This window comes from Scardinius erythrophthalmus (assembly GCF_964197995.2).
Source record: "Scardinius erythrophthalmus genome assembly, chromosome: 8".
Taxonomy (NCBI): domain Eukaryota; kingdom Metazoa; phylum Chordata; class Actinopteri; order Cypriniformes; family Leuciscidae; genus Scardinius; species Scardinius erythrophthalmus.
In genome coordinates this window covers 30031095-30050355 of record NC_138228.1, presented here as the reverse complement: position 1 = coordinate 30050355, position 19261 = coordinate 30031095, and the positions used below count along the sequence as shown (strand labels likewise).

Sequence of the window (19261 nt, the reverse complement as noted above, 5' to 3'; positions counted from 1 at the left end):
ATATATATATATATATATATATATATATATATATATATATATATATATATATTTATATATATTTATATATATTTATATATATATATATATATATATAACGCAAAGTATTGCAAGAAAAAAGGCACAATTAATGCGATCTTAAGACAGTTTTTTTAAATACTCGGCGGGCCGGATTAAACAGCCTAATGTGGCCCGCGGGCCGTAGTTTGCCCACCCCTGATTTAGGCTATTTTTACACATCTGAACTTGACAAAGGTTCTAAAAAGGTCCAAAATCGGTCCGGTCAGACCTGAACGTCTATAAAACCATTTAATCATGTGTACATCAACACATTATTTGTGGACTGAAGCAAAAAATAGTGCTATAATTTAGCACATTTTATTGTAAATATTTCATTTGAAATGTCTTCCTGTTGTTAGAAATAGTACAATCTGGTAAAATCTGTGGTAATGGCATTTTCTCTAACAGTTTCACATTACGGTTAAGCAGACATTAATTAATCCAGAATATAACAAAAGTACAGGAACAGTAAACACATTCTATTTTTAGAGTCTTTCTATAATATTACATCATTGATGAATAGAAGTCAGAGCTCTGGCAGTACTAAGTTTCAGTTACTAACAGTCTTGCATTACTGTTAAACAGCCATAAATAATAGTTTTTAGAGTCTATGAAGTTTATGGCTTTATGGTTTTTGTTTTGTTTATGGCTCATTTTTTTAAATCCACCACCCTCAGCTGTTCCTGGAGCGTTCTTCAGGTGTTCCTCCACTGCTGCATCAATGTCTGAGTCTGTAGCATTTGGGCTCCACCTCTTCACAGCATCTGAGGAAAGAGAATATGGTTTAAAAAAAAAGAGAAAGTGTTGTTCTGCATTACAAGGTGTTCGAATAGTGAAAAAAAAAACAGCATTTGCCCTCTTCAATACTGTGGAGCCCTTAAGAAAGACCCTTCACTAGGTGTGTAACTGTAAAAGTGAAAAGGACATTTCTGATAAAGACAGATGGTCTTTTAAAGAATGTCCCCGGAATAGATAAAAGTTAACAATAAAAATGACATTAATATTAGACAAGGAACAAAAGATTTTTTTTTTTGATGTCATAAGGCCAAAATTACCTTGAATTACATCGTACAAAGTGTAGCGTTGAATGACTTCTTTTGAACTTGGCCACCACTCCTCATATTGAAAACAGCCATTAAAGCATTTGACATGACTCTGTGAAAGAAATTACACAGGATTACTTCACCTCAAAAAAAAAAAAAAAAAAAAAAAAAAAAATTCAAAGTAAAGGTCAATTTAGGGGAGACTGAATTGACACCGAGCGAAAACAATGGTATCAATAATCATTCAATACTTGGATGAATACTTGTACTTCTAACAAAGGTTGACAACAAACTCCAAATAAGCCAGTGTTTTAAACACACCATATATAGTTAGTTAAATTTTATTTCTGTGTCATGCCAAACATTTGGCCCATCCCACATGGGATTACAAGACACCACAAACTTATTTAGCAAACATTTTCCGGTCACATATACAAATCATTCTGAGAAATACATGAATAGAAACATATATATACACATATACACACAGCATATACAAACAAATCCTCATCTACAGATCATCTCAATAAAGAGCTTTTTTCCTTTTCTCCCAGGCTTTCTAAAGATAATTGGCTAATTTATATGTTTCACATGTGAACAGCCAGCTCAGTCTTTGAGCATCATCCATATTTACCAAATCAATCTCTGATTTTATCCTACAAAACAAAACAAAAATCACGCTGTTCACAATAATTAGATATATATTATATTTCTTTCACTTGACATGGGGTAAGCGCTCCTTGAGGGTCTGGTGCCAGCTATTTCAAAATGTAAAGATTTGTAAAATGCAAATTCAATTTTGGAAAGGACAACCCCATGGCTGGAAGAGACCATTAACACACATACCCTCACTTCTGTGCTCTCTCCCGAATGCAGCGGTCAAGGGGCAAGACAACATTTGGAAATCCTGTTGATGAAAACAAAACACACATACAAACTTAAATAAGAGGGTAGTTAAATAAAAACAGTAAACAATATTGTTTTATTTTATCTACTTTGTGGATGTAGCAAAGATTTAGACTTCTTGTAATCCAATTGGACATAGTCAACTATTGTAGCCATATAATAATCATTCACAATGACTAAATCCAAGGTAGCCAACCCTGGTCCTCGAGAGCCACTCTCCTGCTTGTTTCCAAACTATCCCTGCCCTACTTCCTGCTGACTAATAGTGGATCAGGTGTGTTGTCAGTCAGAAGCTGGAAGGGCAGGAATAGTTGGAAAACAAGCAGGGCAGTGGCTCTGGAGGACCAGGGTTGGCTACATAATTTAAATTGTGAAGTGATAAGACTGCTGTTCAAATATACACTTCACAGTGTAATACTGCATTAGTTACTATAAAATTAGCTGGCTGTACTTTAGCAATGATGGACCTTATAGGCTCTATATTTGTAACTGTATGAAATTTTTTTTAGAAAAATTTATGTTTGTATTTAAGGTATATTGTGTATAAAATAAGATGCAAATAGCAAGGTTCTCACATAAAATGGGGTGTCCTCTGGGACTGGGATGATAATGCAGAATTTGGAACTGGAGACAATAAAAACAAATGGGTGAAAAATATTTAAGGTAAGAAAGGACACTTTAACCAATAAACACCATAACTATATGGTAAAAACAAAAACAAAAAAAAAACACCTTTATGAAGGACATTAAACAAGAAACAAATGCAATGTGTCTTTGGTTCTGCCAGATGGCCTGGAGAAGGATTCCTGAATTCTCGGTCTGACAGATGGCTGTTCGTTATGTGACCCTGAAAGAAAAATGGAAACTTAATGTAATTTCGTCAAGTACAACAAACAAAATCACGTTTAAAAAATTTCAATGAAGTGATTACAAAATTGGTAATCTTAGAGTATGGTTAGAGAGCAACTTTGTAACAGAGCAAACCTGAGCCAAACACATTAACTGCCTTAATATAGAGAGCACATTAAACTGCCCTCCAAGTGACAATAATACACTCACAATACATTCCAAATATGATCAAAAACAGAAGATTCGTTCTTTGCATACAGACAGGATTTATATTCATTATGCAAAAAGGCACGGCCATAAAGCATTACTTAAGCATAAAGCTGAGGCCATAGGTGAGGAATCAGGTAAAGTTAGTCTCCTTCCTGATACTTGACTATTTTCATTGTGCATTAACCTCACCTGCACAAATAGTTGATTTTTATGGCGGGCCGGAAAGGTTCAAAAATAGGACTAATGATTTGTCTTGGGAAGTCACTTTACTATTCATAGATGCCACCCAGGGCTGGACTGGTAATCTGGCATACCGGGCAAATGCCCGGTGGGCCGACGTGCTTTTGGGCCGATACATCTCATACTTTTTTTTTTTTTTTTTTTTTTGACGGCCCATAAAACTCGTACATCGGCGGCCCATTCGTTTTGTTTTGTTTAATTGACAGCGCTGGGTTAGTGCCGGTGTAATGCATTGGTCAAAAAAAAGGTAAGCGTTAGTTTTTTTTCCACTGACAGACCGGCCCATGAAACGCGTAGATCAGCGGCCCATTGGTTGTTATCTTGATTGACACTGGGCTGGCCCAATCACATCATTAAACACCTCCCCCTCTGGGCTCTGAGCGAGCGTGCAGTGTCAAGTGTGTATCTGTCAAAATAGTCTGAGAGATGGAGAGGAAACGCAAGGAATGTGCAGAGAAATAGCGTGAAAAATAGATATAGGCCCTTCAAGCAGACGCTGTAAAATGTGTCAAGATATATATGTTTTCTGCAGCAGCAGGACCTTCATCAGCTCCAGTGGCTGATGATGAGGATAGTGAGGAGGATCAGGAGAGAGAGATGAGAAAGTGTAACGTAGAGTCCGCGGTAAGCAGAACTACTTTCAGAACACTTTGGCTATGAGTGTAGGAACCCATAACCCAGTTACAGATTATTTCCACATCTGCATAGTTGACAATTACAGCAATTTACTAGAAGTTTAATGAGACACGTTTGTATCCATGTTTTCCGCCAAAATAAAAGCTCGATGCAGTTTCCGTCAAAATAAAAGATCATGTGCTTATCTCTTTCAAGTTTAGAAATTAGTACAAAACTAATTATGAAAGTTTTCTTTATTTTTCGGTGCATTATTTTTTTACAATATATAGGCTACTATCATGAGATTAATATTATAACTATTATTATGTAGTGGTGTAATATAGACAGACACTGTTATTAAAAGAGGTTTGATTTGTTTTCTTTGTTATACTTGCACACTGAATATGGGTTGGAGCTTTTAATTTTGAACCCTCAAACTGCACCAGATTGATGAATTTAACATTAAAATGCAAAAAAATTTCTTAGGGGGACCATGCCCCCAAACCCCCCTAGAGGTCCACCCACCACAGTTTTACCAAAATTCATTTGAGAAACACTGTCAATGCAGCTTATAGCTTGTTTTTTGGATTCATCACTGTGGAGTATAGTTCGACTGTATTAATAAATTACAATTTTGTACTTATTTCATCTGTTAACTCTCACTCGTTTATACTCACTCATTACATGGCATTAGCGGTTTTAATGAACAGGAGTTAAACAAAAACATATTCAAAGGCGTGCAAAGATGGGTGGTGTTTATGATCATATGTAGTGGGCCAGTCTGGGCCAAAATGCCAGGGCCGATTTTCTGTCCCAGTCCAGCCCTGATGCCACCTACGTCACTACAAATAGAACGCCGGCATATTTGCGACCGACTCGCCCGGTATGGCCGCCCAAACTGCCCATTTGAATGAGAGAGAGAGACAGAGATACCTGGAGAAAATTTATAATTTAGGCTCCGATCCTTATTTTTTACCTCCAGTTTTCTTTAGTCCTTTATTATCTGTCCCAGGCTTGCCCCAATTAGTCAGGTCCCAAAATAGATAAATAGCCCTGGATAAGATGCAGTAGGCATTTTTGAGGAAAAGTACTTCAAGTGTTGTTTCTATATGATTTTTAGGTGCTGAATCCATTTCTGCCGTATAACAAGTTGTAAACATCACTGTTTTGGCATAAACAATAAAAACAAAATGGCTGCCAAAAAAAAAAAGTTTTAATGCATTTGTTGCAGTTTAAACATTAAACATTAGAACTAAAACTATGCATTCTCAGAATATTTAAACATGTAAACAATGAAAAAACAACATTAACATGAAAGGGATAGTTTTTAATGGCTGCTGGAATTATGCCAAGGTACACTGGGAAGCATATATCAGTGGAAATATGCAATTATGCCCAGCCCGAAGGGGGGGACTTGGAATACACATGACCCCAGGGGGCTGCATATTGAGAATCACTGGGGTGTCCAGCTGCAGGTGGAATATTTCAAACCCAGGGGTGGCAAGGTAGCTTGCCGAGGGAAAGACACATGCTCAGAGAGGCTTACAGTGGACTACACACGTGGGGGTTGCCCAGAGGCCGTGTTAGGTGTCGCCCAGCCTGCAGATCTACATATGTCTGTTGGCGAGGCGCCATGCGCTAGAGCCCAAGAGGATGCCACACTCCGGGTGGAGCAGGCCGTCACATCAAGGGGGCATGGTCGACCTTGCTGCTGGTAAGCCAAAGCAATGGTGTCCACTATCCAGTGAGACAACCTTTGCTTGGAGAGAGCCTTTCCCTTCAGCTTCCCACCATGACAGACAAAGAGCTGGTCTGAAGTCCTGAAACAATGCATCCTGTCTATGTAAGTATGGAGGGTGCGTACTGGACAGAGCTGTGCCAAGGCTGGGTCTGCGTCCTCCAAGGGCAGCGCTTGCAGGTTCACCACCTGGTCTCGAAAGGGTGTGGTGGGAACCTTGGGCACATATCCAGGCCGGGGTCTCAGGATCACGTAAGAGTTAGCCGGTCCAAATTCCAGGCACGCTTCGTCACCCGAAAATGCCTGCAGGTCCCCTACCCTCTTGATGGAGGCCAATGCAACCAGGAGCACTGTTTTCATTGACAGGAACTTAAGCTCCACTGATTGCAGAGGCTCAAAGGGAGCACTCTGCAGGGCAGTTAAAACCACAGAGAGGTCCAAAGAGGGAACGAGAGGAGGGCGAGGAGGATTCAGTCTCCTCGCTCCTCTCAGGAAACTGATGATCAGGTCGTGCTTTCCAATGCACTTACCATCAACTGCATCATGATGTGTGGCAATGGCGGCACCATACACTTTCAGGGTGGAGGGAGACAACCTTCGCTCCAACCCTTCTTGCAAGAAGGAAAGCACGACACTGATCGGGCCTTTCGTGGGTTCTTTAAGTTTAGAAGAACACCAGTTGACAAAGAGGTTCCACTTCAACGCATAGGCATGTCTCGTGGACGATGCTCTAGTCTAGCGGAAGTGATGGTAGCCACCACCGCTGGTGGTAGGGTACTCAAACCTGCCTCGTCCCATCCAGGAACCACACATGGAGGTTTCAAAGATCGGGACGAGGGTGCCATAGGGTGCCCCGTCCCTGAGAAAGCAGGTTCTTTCTCAGAGGAATTGGCCAGGGAGGTGCTGTCGCGAAGAGTACTAGTTCTTGGAACCAGGTGCGGTTGAGCCAATACGGGGCAACCAAAATTACCTGCTCCTCGTCCTCCCTGATCTTGCGCAAAGTCTACGTAAGAAGGCTCACTGGGGGAAAACGCATACTTGCAGAGGCCCCGCGGCCAGCTGTGCGCCAGTGCATCCGTGCCGAGCGTGCCCTCGGTCAGGGAATAAAACAGGTCACAGTGGCAAGAGTCGTGGGAGGCAAACAGATCTACCTGTGCGTCCCCGAACTGATCCCAAATCAGATGAACCGACTGGGGATGGAGTCCCCATTCTCCAGCGAGAGGCCGAAACCGAGACATATCAGCTGCACGGTTCAGGTCTCCCGGGATATAAATGGCTCGAAGCGACCTCAGATGCTTCTGACTCAATATGAGGAGGTGGCAGGCGAGTTGCGACATACGGCGGGAGCGCAGACCACCTTGTCGGTTGATGTACGCTACTGTGGCGGTATTGTCTGATCGGACTAATACGTGCTGACCCCTGAGCAACGCACAGAAGCAGTGCAGGGTGAGACGTACAGCCAGCAACTCGAGGCAATTGACATGCCAAAGGCGCTGGGGTCTTGTCCAGGAGCCTGCGGCAGCATGTCCATTGCACATGGCGCCCTAGCCCATTATGGAGGCATCTGTTGATACAACAACATGCCAGGAAACTCGTTCTATGGGCACTCCAGCCCATAGAAAACTGAGGTTCGTCCACGGGGTGAAGGTCTGAAGGCAGTCACTGGGACTCGGAGCGTGCCTTGTTGCCATGCCCACCTCGGGACTTGATCGCGAAGCCAAAGCTGAAGCGGTCTCATATGAAGCAAGACGAGCGACGTTACTGCGGCTGCGGATGCCATATGCCCCAGGAGCCTCTGAAATAGTTTCAGTGGAAACGCACTCTTGCCCTCGAACTGACGAAGGCAAATTAGCAGTGACTGCGCGCGCACGCACATGGCGACCGAGTCGATTTCCATACCGAGAAAAGAGATCCTCTGCACGGAGCAGAGTTTGCTCTTCTCCCAGTTGACTCGAAGGCCCAGACAAGCTAGGTGCCGCAGCACTAGGTCCCTGTGTTCGCAAACCTTGTCTCGAGAGTGAGCTAGGATCAGCCAGTCGTCGAGAGGAACAAGGGCTGCCTCGACAACCTTTGTGAAGACGCGAAGAGACAGGGCTAGCCCGAAAGGGGGAACCGCGCACTGGTATGCCTGCCCCTCGAATTATATATATATATATATATATATACTGGTATGCCTCATTTGCATATGTAAACATGACATTTCAGAAAACTTGTAATACAAAAAATGTCTGTCTCTATGTAAGTGAAAAACTGGAAAGGTTTTATGGTGATATCTATAACTTAAAATTTTTACCCTATCCACCTGTAGTGTTTTGGCTTTGAATAATGCACCTATTGTTTCAATGACAATTACAAGAAAATGGGACCCTTATTTCAATGTTATACGATGGATCCTTATTCAGGAGACATTGAACTTTCTAAAAATGTGGTATAACAACTTTTCCTCAAAAATGCCTACAGGGTTACACAATCTTGAAGATTCGGACCTGACTAAATTGGCCTTTCATTTAAGTCATAGAGCTTCATGGCGCGCGTTCATGAGAATCGAGGCGATGTCATGAATGAATCTGAATCTGCAGCTGTTCGGCCGGCATGAATGAATCTATCTAATCCGTCCATCAGCACAGCCAGAGACATCAGCCGAATATCATAAAAGACTGCCATATCTGTCCGAAAGAACAGATGTTCAATTACAGAGAGAAGGTTTAATACACACAAATATCGAAATGAAAGAATCTTTCGAGTCGAATCTTTTTGAATGATTCGGCTGCGATTAAAAGCTATCAAGACAAGAGGTAAGCTCAGTGATTATAATATAACGACTTAAATTGCAGTTTGTTCGTCACATAAAGCTATCATATGAATAAATAACGATATTAATATAACGGACGAGTCGTATTAGATCACTTTTATGATACTTTTGTGATTTTTTTTTTTTTTTGTCTTTTATATTATTTTTTGCGTGACAGCCCCCAGTAGGCTAATGTTACTCATTCACTTTCATTACATCGACAAAAAGAGTCTCCATTAGACTACATATTCAAAAATGTCCCTTTGTCTTCCACGGAAAGGCTGAGATTATGCATCGTCTGCAGAGCTAACGTTAACGTTACTTACACAAAATACCCAGCAAACACAGAACGTTGGCACAACGTAGCCAACCTTCTAACAACGTTTTAACAACATGGCCAAAAGGTTGCTATAACTAGGTTGTGTAGTGAAGGTTGTTACAGCGTTGTCACAATGTTGGCATTAAACCACCGTTCAGGGCCATTGCTTAAGGTTGTGCCAACGGTGTCAGGACAACCACTGGACTACATTATGTACTCGTCACTGCCCTGAAGCGGGAAAATCAGCCTTTAATTCCAACCACCTGTTGTTGGGCTCGTTGTGTTCTCATTCATCATCGAGCAAGGATACGTGAGTATTGCGTTTAGCTATCAAACACATCTACAACTTTAATTTCTAATGTGATTAATGTAGCATCGCTCGCACTGTTAAGTTTGTCATTTGATTTTTCCGCTATTTAATTGATATTGATTTTCTTTGCTCCTCTGGATTTGTGGATTTTTCCCCGGTGACACCTGCTTTCGGCCACTGTCTGCCAAACAGACCCGGTTTTGTTCATTAAATGTTCTGATCTTCCTTTGCTTTTAATGTTTTATTTATTATACTTAAAATAAATTTGTATATTCGTTTATTTCGTTTTTTTTTCTTTTTTTTTCTCAAATGTATGACTTTTGGAAGTGCAATTTGATTAAATGCAGTTTTAATAGAGTTGAATTAACGAAACTTTGTCATTTTTACTCTTCAAAGTGTAGGCTACACTTGCAGGTGTTGATAGCCCTATTAAATAAAAATATAGATAAACAATAAACTATAAAAGTATATAATTATCTAACAAAATGCAGCATATAAAAATATTGTCAGAACGTCGTCTCTCAGTTGCTGAATGTCGCGCAACAACGTTGCTACAGCCCTGTCACGTCTTACAATTCTACGTTGTTACAATGTTGCGAGCACGTAGACAGCGACGTTGCCATAGCAGAAATGCAACGTGCCAGAGACGTTGCCACAACGTAAATGTGTTTGCTGGGTAACATCTAAAGCGCACGTGACGAAGACAATATCTTTATGAACTTCAGAAAAATATTTATTAGATTTAGGTAGGTATTAACTAACATACAGACAGACAGACAGTTATATTCAAAACAACCCCAAATCTTACTAACTTACCATGATAAAGTGCATTTAAACAGATCCAACAATAAAATGAAGACAAAACATTATCTGTCGATATCTGTCTATGTTGGCCACTTAGAGTATAATGGAAATATAATTAACCACAAACCAACATGAGACTTCAAGTCTTTTAAATAAATGATTCTCTCTTCTCTCTTCTTTTGGTATAGAATAAAATACCAGCTCAGGGTTCCTCTTTCGGCTGTTGTTGCAGCCAACTGCACAACATATTGCAGGCATTATGAGACCGCCGCGGTCGCAAAGATGGCGGCGCAAAGCTACAGTGACGTCATGTGAATCGAATGAATAGCCATTAGCTACTGACTTTCCCACTGATAGGCCAGCAGTGGATCTGTATACGTACTAGGGCTGTGCAATTAATTGAATTTCGATTTCGATTTTGGCTCCCAGCGATTACCAAAATAGTACAATCGAGTAAAAACGATTATTTTTCCATATTCTGTTTTGAAAGAACGCTCTAATTTTGTCTTGTGTTCTGAATGACACGCGCACATCCGCCCCTCCCGATGCCATAAACTCTCTCAGCTCGAATGTTTAAACTGATAAGACTTAAAAAGAAGTGAAAATGATAAACTTACGATGCAATGCTGGCCCGATTGTGCAACTGACAATTCCGTCATGTCCCAACTCCTGAACGCGAGAGTGTAGTTTTGACGCTTGCCTTGTCCAACACATTCAGAGAGAGAGAGAGAGAGAGAGAGAGAAGACGCAGCACCGCTGAACACTCGCGCGGTTTGTGAAATTGCGTCTTGGAGAAAGATTTAGAATGATTGATTTGATTTTATAATCTGTGTGGATTCATTTAGGATACTCATACAAACTACAGGCTAAAGTGAGTCAATGTTTGCGGGGGAATTTCCCGCATCATAAGTGGTAGACCTGCTGCGGAAATTATTAAAATACTCATTGAAGTATTATCTGTTATATTATTTATTTTAATAGTTCAAAAAGTACAATAAATGTTCAAATTTCGATTTTTTTTAAGAATTGTTGAAAGGTGTCTTTGGTAACACTTTACAATAAGGTTCATTAATTAGCATTAGTTAACTACCTTAGTTAACATTAACTAATAATGAATAATACTTCTACAGCATTTATTAATCTTAGTTAATATTAATTTCACCATTTACTAATACGTTATTAAAATGAAAGGTTGTATTTGTTAACATTAATTAATGCACCGTGGACTAACATGAACAAACAATGAACAGCTGTATTTTTATTAACTAACATTAAAAAAGATTAATAAATACTGTAACAAATGTAGGCCTATTTCTCATTGTTAGTTCATGTTAGTTAATACATTAACTAATGTTAACTAATTAACATTATTGTAAAGTGTTACCATGTCTTTTTAATAAATGCAACACGTTCCCAAAGTCATGTGAAATAATCGTGTTACATAATCGTGATTTCAATACTGAACAAAATAATCGTGATTATGATTTTTTCCATAATCGAGCAGCCCTAATACGTACGTACCAGGGGCGATTCTAGGATTTTCATTTTAGGGGGGCTCAGCCCCCAATGAGGGTATGATTTAAAAAAGTTAGTTTATGGTCTAATGCTCAATATTAACTACTTTCATTCATTCATCCAGTAACATGCATATGGAAGGGTCTTATATTATCGCTGAGGTCCCGAATGTGAGTTATTTAGGGGGGTTCGGGGGCATGCTCCCCCGAGAAAATTTAGATTTCTCTGATCTACATATGTGCATTTTAAGATGTTTTGAAGGCCAAAAAATTGGATAACAATAGCTTTATTGTATCTTTAAATTTAATTTAAATGATCTTGCCCTGTCTCTTCCCCTCCTAAAGCTGAACTTTTTTAATTTACTGAAGGCTACAAATTGTAGGCTATTATATTAATTCTCAACATGTACACATGCATTATTAATCTTGTGCCTATGAAAACGGCTTTGTTAATGTTTCTTGTCCCCTCACAATGACAATTACACGTTATTAGACAAAAGTTTATTAGTTTTCTAATTATTTTTGTCATTCGTTTAACATTTATGACCTAAAAAACTGTCAAATATAAAATGTTTAGTTTAGCTACTTATTCTTAACTCGTACTTGACCGTAAACTGAAGCGTCAGTCGTGCTGCTAAAATTCGCGCTCGGATGAGAAACCGAAACGTCCTGTGTTGCTCCCAATACTCTAGTAATTACATTATGTAAACTGCAATGCATTTATGACAAAGAACTGCACCGATGCAGATGTAATATCATAGCAATCTATCAATATGCACTCACGACACACCTTGTACTCTCTGATGTTCGCTCTGCTCGGCGCCACTGCAGATTGAAAAATGCGCTAAATCCAAGCAGACTCAGATAAGGGGAGGAGCCGAAACTTGACGCAGCTTTCCGCCGTTTCAAATGAGTTTTTTAAAAGGGGACTGAAGCGATCAAAAATGTATTAATCAAATATTTTTAGGGGGGCTGGGCAGAAGTTTAGGGGGGGCTGAAGCCCCCCTAAAAAGGGCCTAGTGACGCCCCTGGTACGTACCTCCTCACACAGCGGGCGACTCACTTTCCTCACACAGCGAGCGATTCACCTCACACAGCGAGCGACTCACTCTCCTCACACAGCGGGCGACTCACTCTCCTCACACAGCGAGCGACTCCCTCTCCTCACACAGCGAGCGACTCACTCTCCTCACACAGCGGGCGATTCACCTCACACAGCGAGCGACTCACTCTCCTCACACAGCGAGCGACTCACTCTCCTCACACAGCGAGCGATTCACCTCACACAGCGGGCGACTCACTTTCCTCACACAGCGGGCGACTCACTTTCCTCACGCCAGTCATGTACACATTGGCCTAATATTATAATAAAACCAGCGGCGGTTTCTTCATTAGGGCGATCGGGCGACGCACCACCTAAGTGTGAAAGGGACTTTCTATCACTATCTCATTCAACCACAGAGTTACGCTAGCAGTCACTCACTGTTGTTCTGCCTCTGGATATAGTCCAATCAGCGCCGAGTCACGTTCTGTGGAGTACCGCCTCTTTTTGGGCGATTTCACTCTGGCTGAGAATCGCCCAGAGTCTTCCCATAGACTTACATTCAAAGATTTTTTTTTTCGAACTGCAGGCACTGCAATGCATTCTCTATGGGTTCCGGGAGGGCTCGCACTAACGTGCTTTCGTCATCATACGTAACCTTAAACTTGTGCAGCGATTGGTGGAAACAAATGTACCTCTATTAGTATTTAGCCATAAGCTGAAGTGACATCCAATAATTTCCTCAGTGCATAACTTACATTTCACGGACATATTCTCCATCTGTAAATGTTAGAAAGTCCAGTTTGCCGTCATGAGTGGGCGAGCTTTCTGCAAGCTATACTTCCGTGAACGAGCGCCCCCGCGTGCATGCGCGCCGAACAGACGGAGCGCAATAGAATAGTCTGAGCGCAATTATTCTGACTAATATACATTAGCACTAAATTATAAATATATTTAGCTAAAACATTTGTTGTTGAATATTTGTTGTTGTTGTTGGTGAACATAAAATGTGCTAGATAATTTCAAACCTACCTGTGTATTTTTATGATATTAGCTTTTTTTTTTTGGTTTAGAAAATTTAACTACTTCTTTAAAAAACATTATTTTGTTTTTAGATTGTAATGTTGCAATGTTAGAATGTAATGTGATTCATTTGACCCCTTTTTTGGATAGACTGCAGATAGACAGCAAGGTTGCACTATGTTTGTTTTTATAACCTTCAATATAAACATTGTTTGTAGGACAATATCGATCAGGATATTAAATATAAAAAAAAAAAAATACAGGTTTTTTTTTATTCAAATAGAAAAATAATAATTAAATACTCAGATTATACCATTTATGCCATTTAGCCCAAAAATTCAGATTTATTTGGCAATTGGCTATTTCCCAACCCTACCGGCTGAAGTTTTAGCTAAACTTTAGGCTTATGATAGCTACATTATTATCACTGTTAAATTGTTATTTAACAATAAGCCTACATTCAGTCCTGAATTAAAAATTCAGTTTGTTGTGCCCCCCCAAAAAATTTTAGCACCAGCCGCCACTGAATAAAACCATATACTCAAATACTGTGGTGGGGCAGTAACTAAATATATCAATAAAGTGTTACATGTAGGCTATGTGTTGTAAACGTCATAATATTCTGAACCAATAATCTTAAATTGATTCTCAGTGCATTTTTTTTTTTACTTTTATAAAGGCAATTTCCCCACAAACTGTAATCTTTAATGTTAAATGATATACATTTTAAGTCACTATACATTTTAAGTCACTATATGGCTTTTACCAATCAAATTGACTATCAACAAACATATTTTATCCCACTGCAGAGAAAACAGAATCTGCATCAGAGGTGGCATTTAGATATTCAAATTTTTGTATGCAAAACAAGCATAAAACACATTGTTTAGCCACTTTAAAATAGACACCTGTAAAGCTTTTGTGGATTTTATAAATTATCTTTAATATAGAATAATCTTAAAAAGTGAAATTTCCATTTTTGCTGATTCACACTGGTATCAAAATAGGTAAAACACATTTCAGAGTTACATACACCATTATGTTTTTCTACATCACATTTGTTAACTGTATGACTTACTTTCATGTTGTTTTTCTCTATCAGCTTTTTAGCAATAGATTATTATTTAATCAAACAACAATATTGTTGATGATAAATTCAAAGTAAAAAAAAAAAAGATCTTTTCAAAACGCTATAAATCCATCAATCTTCTCGTAATTTCTTTTACTAGTGCAAAATGCCCGTGCAAAATCAGTTTTTGTGTGTTTTTAGTAATTGTTGGTTTGGTGCCTGTGAAAGAGACTGTGAACGCATTGAATTCATGGAGCAGGCTAGGTTACTACAAATGATGGCTGTGAATAAACTATAATATTCAGAAGTAAACAGTGTAGCTGACTGAGTATTTATGAATACCACAACCTTCTAAGTTTTAGTGCAAAATGCCCGTGCAAAATCAGTTTTTGAGTGTGTTTTTAGTAGCCTAATAGTTGGTTTGGTGTGTTTGAGTGCTCATTGTTACAATTACACAGCAAAAGTTCAGTGACATTTTTATTTGTGCATGGTAGAAAGCACACAGTGAACTCCGAGAAAATGCAGCGCTTGAGGAAACAGTTTGTGAATATAGGCTACTACAAATGATGGCCGTGAAAGAGACTGTGAACGTACTGAATAGGATATGTTTAGTTGGTGAATAGCATAGGCTACTATTACACAGTAGCGATAACTTTAAGCGCACCAGAATTAATTATTATATTATTATTATAATATGAATTATAATATTCAGAAGTAAACAGCATAGCTGATTTACAGATTCTGTTAACATCCACAAATGAATAAGCGCGTCGATTCAGGGAGCAGTGCAAAGTGCCTGTGCAAAATCAGTTTTTGTGAGCTGATCGCCGTCAAAAAAGTTCAGGAGATATTTCTTAGTGATGGCTGATTTCAACAGTTATGATAGCATTTTGGAAAAAAAAGTGTCATGAATTTATTGTATTTTTGGGGAAAAATAATCCGTTTTTATAATAGATCTTTGAAAATCCAAATCTGGATTTGAATTTTTTATGATATTATAACCCAGTGGCGGCTGGTGCTAAATTTTTTTGGGGGGGCACAACAAACTGAATTTTTAATTCAGGACTGAATGTAGGCTTATTGTTAAATAACAATTTAACAGTGATAATAATGTAGCTATCATAAGCCTAAAGTTTAGCTAAAACTTCAGCCGGTAGGGTTGGGAAATAGCCAATTGCCAAATAAATCTGAATTTTTGGGCTAAATGGCATAAATGGTATAATCTGAGTATTTAATTATTATTTTTCTATTTGAATAAAAAAAACCCTGTATTTAATTTTTTTTTAATATTTAATATCCTGATCGATATTGTCCTACAAACAATGTTTATATTGAAGGTTATAAAAACAAACATAGTGCAACCTTGCTGTCTATCTGCAGTCTATCCGAAAAAGGGGTCAAATGAATCACATTACATTCTAACATTGCAACATTACAATCTAAAAACAAAATAAATGTTTTTTAAAGAAGTAGTTCAATTTTCTAAACCAAAAAAAAAAAAAAAAAGCTAATATCATAAAAATACACAGGTAGGTTTGAAATTATCTAGCACATTTATGTTCACCAACAACAACAAATATTCAACAACAAATGTTTTAGATAAATATATTTATAATTTAGTGCTAATGTATATTTTAGTCAGAATAATTGCGCTCCTATTCTATTGCGCTCCGTCTGTTCGGCGCGCATGCACGCGGGGGCGCTCGTTCACGGAAGTATAGCTTGCAGAAAGCTCGCCCACTCATGACAGCAAACTGGACTTTCTAACATTTACAGATGGAGAATATGTCCGTGAAATGTAAGTTATGCACTGAGGAAATTATTGGATGTCACTTCAGCTTATGGCTAAATACTAATAGAGGTACACTTGTTTCCACCAATCGCTGCACAAGTTAAGGTTACGTATGATGACGAAATCACGTTAGTGCGAGCCCTCCCGGAACCCATAGAGAATGCATTGCAGTGCCTGCAGTTCGAAAAAAAAAATGAATGAATGTAAGTCTATGGGAAGACTCTGGGCGATTCTCAGGCAGAGTGAAATCGCCCAAAAAGAGGTGGTACTCCACAGAACGTGACTCGGCGCTGATTGGACTATATCCAGAGGCAGAACAACAATGAGTGACTGCTAACCATATTAGACATTCTCTGCTGCTAGCGTAACTCTGTGGTTGAATGAGATAGTGATAGAAAGTCCCTTTCACACTTTGGTGGTGCGTCGCCCGATCGCCCTAATGAAGAAACCGCCGCTGTTATAACCTAAAGATGCTATGTGAAAGTTTTAAACAGAAAATAGTGATTTTCATCTTGCCACTTTCTTGGTAAAGAAAACATATTTTCACTCAAATTAATCAAAATGGATTTATCACGTTCTGGAACCAAACTATACTATTCAGAAGTAAACAGTGTAGCTGACAGAGTGTTTATGTCAGAATGTTTATTTTTAATCCACAACCTTTTAAAATGACATATTTAACGATATCTTTAGCATTTCTCATCCAAACAACGTCGAACTTGGCACTGCACTTACTCGTGACGCGAGACACCTGTCAAGTTTGAAATCCATCAGACTAACGGTTCGAGAGATATGTGGTTAACAGACACACACACAGACAGACAGACAGACAGACAGACGTTTCTGTAATTTATAGATAGATAATTTCTCGAGCCGTCTTTCCTGCTCAGTCTCTGTATCGCTCTATACCGATAGCGTAGGATCCCAAAATGGTGGACGGGCTAAATTTTTTTTAACGAACTTTATTATGAACAATACACAGGACAATAGGTACAGAGAACACTACAAATACTGTGCAACCTGCACAACAAAAAAAATGAAATGTACAGTAGGCTATGTACAGACCAGAGGATATTCGTCACGTGACAGCAAGCTACCGTGACGTATGTCATCATTCTCACTGAGGAAAGTGAGTCGCCCGCTGTGTGAGGAGAGTGAGTCGCTCGCTGTGTGAGGTGAATCGCTCGCTGTGTGAGGAGAGTGAGTCGCTCGCTGTGTGAGGTGAATCGCTCGCTGTGTGAGGAGAGCGAGTCGCTCGCTGTGTGAGGAAAGTGAGTCGCCCGCTGTGTGAGGAGAGTGAGTCGCTCGCTGTGTGAGGAAAGTGAGTCGCTCGCTGTGTGAGGAGAGTGAGTCGATTGCTGTGTGAGGTGAATCGCTCGCTGTGTGAGGAGAGTGAGTCGCTCGCTGTGTGAGGAGAGTGAGTCGCCCGCTGTGTGAGGAGAGTGAGTCGCTCGCTGTGTGAGGTGAATCGCTCGCTGTGTGAGGAAAGTGAGTCGCCCGCTGTGTGAGGAGAGTGAGTCGCTCGCTGTGTGAGGAAAGTGAGTCGCCGGCTGTGTGAGGAAAGTATGGGAAGCCAAACAAACCAAAAGTGGGACTATGGCGAGTGGATAATGCCACGGATAACTTACCGAAGTCTACAGTCGTGTACTTTTACGTGACAGAAGGGGTACGCCGCACCACAGACGGGTGAAACCAACGCGTGACTCCAACGTCGCATCACAGCACGTCGCACCACTGACGCGTGACTCCAACGTCTCACCACAGCACGTCGCATCACAGACGCGTAACACCAACGTCTCACCACAGCATGACTCCAACGTCGCATCACAATAAAATAATATCTATTTCCCCCCTAGCTTTTCTTATCTTTCCTTTGTTATCTTTCTAATCAATCATTCTTTTCTTGTATTCTGATGACATTGAAAATATCATTGATACAAATTTTGTATTGTATACAAAGTTGTGTATGTCATTAATGTCATCGCTGAATGGTTTACGAACATAGTTTTTTTTTTTTTTTATAATTCACTCACTTTCTACTGGATATGAGGGCTATGCAAATTATACACCATCAAAGTCACAACTTTTTGCACAATTATTAACAACAACTTTAAAGTTGAACAGATAAATTCATTAATTGTAATCTATAAACATAATATTCTGGAATGTGTCAGTCTGAGTTTTTACTTTTGAAGGTGGTAATAATTTTAATTTACACAGTTGACCATAATAGGCAAATACACAAAATTAAACTATTCACGATATTGTTTACAGGAGAAGGTGACAAGAAAGTATTTTAATAGCCTATTATTTTCAAGAAATCAACAATGAAAAAATATAAGACAGGGAAATAGTCGTTTAGTCACAAAATGCAAAACAATGTAGGTTCATGGTCAAATGTTCAAGACTAGGGCTGTCAGTGTCGACTATTTATTTAGGCTATATATTTTTTGGTCATAAAGATAGATCTGAAGTGAACAATAGCCTTTAGTATGACTTAAATACATAATTACAAATGAGGCAATATAATTGGTTCAAATAAAGTAGGGTATTAAAAGTAATTAATTATTTTATTTTATTTAACAACACTATTAAAATACATGAAGAAATATATAAACAATGAACATATGTATATTATGTACAAATGCCAACAGAGGGCGCAAGAGGATAACTGGCGATAATTGTTACACTACATCAAGAGCAGTACTACGGTGACGCATAGCTGCTGCCACATACATATTATTGTTTCCCCTCAATTATGTTGTAGCCTAATGACGAGATCTTATGTCGTTTTAACGTCATCTTTTCTCGTAATAACGTGATCTTATGTCGTTAAAACGACATATTTTTCTCGTAATAACGAGATGTCACGACATCTTTTTTTTTGCCTTTATAATCCACATAAAATTGTCAGCCTATCCTTTTTCACACTTCTA

The 19261-nt window shown here is 39.3% G+C and overlaps 1 long non-coding RNA gene across 2 annotated transcripts; it reads right to left on the bottom strand.

Moving 5' to 3' along the window:
- Positions 1 to 338: 338 nt before the first annotated feature.
- Positions 339 to 18061, bottom strand: LOC308695131. 2 transcript variants are annotated; one of them, XR_014030665.1, is made up of 6 exons: positions 17954 to 18061; positions 2742 to 2856; positions 2585 to 2633; positions 1950 to 2010; positions 1116 to 1215; positions 339 to 824 (listed from the first exon to the last, which is right to left on the bottom strand). It is a non-coding gene; the product is annotated as an uncharacterized lncRNA (long non-coding RNA). The 2 variants fall into 2 exon arrangements; XR_014030666.1 differs by lacking the exon at positions 17954 to 18061 and adding an exon at positions 10503 to 10647.
- Between the last annotated feature and the right edge of the window lie 1200 nt (positions 18062 to 19261).